Raw genomic sequence first — 1,197 nt, 5'->3', positions numbered from 1 at the left:
TTTTTTTTTTTTTTTTGAGATGGAGTCTCGCTCTGTAGCTTAGGCTGGAGTGCAGTGGAGCAATCTCACTGCAACCTCTGCCTCCTAGGTTCAAGTGATTATCCTGTCCCAGCCTCCCAAGTAGCTGGGACTACAGGTGCATGCCATCACGCCCGGCTAATTTTTTGTATTTTTAGTAGAGATGGGGTTTCACCATGTTAGCCAGGATGGTCTTGATCTCCTGACCTCTTGATTCGCCCCCTCGGCCTCCCAAAGTGCTGGGATTACAGAAGTATTAATTTCAACGTGTTTGTAATATTTATCCTACGTTCAGTTTTTCCTTTCTGTCTCATTTCATGGGTCTAGGAGGTTATTGGAAAGAAAGCACGGCAACTGGGACCTCTATAAAACCCCTGTACTCATGAAAGGGTTTATTACTCACATGCTTGAGATCTCAGGCAAAGCTGTGTAGGCTTTCAAGCACGTGTGAAATGGCTTCAGAGAGCAAGAAAAGGAGCCTGGCTGGGGATTTTTACTGACATTAGGGAGTGGGCTAGTGTGAGTTCAAGCGTACAAGTGGAGGCTGATGTGAACTGACTCTGTCACCAGCACCAAATGAGGGTGACCCAGGCGTTCTTCCTACCACATCTATCTGTGGGGTACACAGTGGAAACTGAGGAATGAGGTTTTAAAGCTGTGAGCAGTCAAAGGCCGGGCGGGATGGCTCACGCCTGTAATCCCGGTACTTTGGGAGGCAGAGGCGGGCGGATCACTTGAGGTCAGGAGTCCAAACACTAAACCTCCAGCCCTTTTTCTCTCCCCCCGACTTTGGGGGCTAGGGCTAAAGGACGATCAAGACTGGGTGTCTTTCTGGACATCAATCCCCACCCTGAAGTTAGGTAGGCGTTCCAGTAGTCATTTATTTACAACAAAAGAGGCTCCTATTACCCTTATCACTCATGAAATTCCAAGAGATTTAGGAACTCTGTACTAGGAACCACACACAAAAGACCAAATGTCTTTCTTATCACAGCACGGAACATCATGGCTCAGGGGCACAGGCTCACCAGAAGACAGATGATTCACAGGATTATATCATGTTTCCACTCCAGTCACTGGTAACAGTGTGTCATTAGAGTTTTGTTTTTTAGTTTGAGTCCCAGTCTCACTCTGTCACCCAGGCTGGAGTGCAGTAGCGCAATCTTGGTTCACTGCAAC

At 47.5% G+C, this 1,197-nt stretch overlaps 1 protein-coding gene across 2 annotated transcripts in view; it reads right to left on the bottom strand.

The window, feature by feature from the left end:
* The window catches only part of ZNF490 (zinc finger protein 490), a 31,355-nt gene that overhangs the window by 3,816 nt on the left and 26,342 nt on the right, over positions 1-1,197 (bottom strand). The window lies entirely within an intron of this gene.

This window comes from Mandrillus leucophaeus, unplaced genomic scaffold (assembly GCF_000951045.1).
Source record: "Mandrillus leucophaeus isolate KB7577 unplaced genomic scaffold, Mleu.le_1.0 Scaffold440, whole genome shotgun sequence".
In the NCBI taxonomy this organism is placed as follows: Eukaryota; Metazoa; Chordata; class Mammalia; order Primates; family Cercopithecidae; genus Mandrillus; species Mandrillus leucophaeus.
This window is presented reverse-complemented; position numbering and strand designations above follow the sequence as displayed.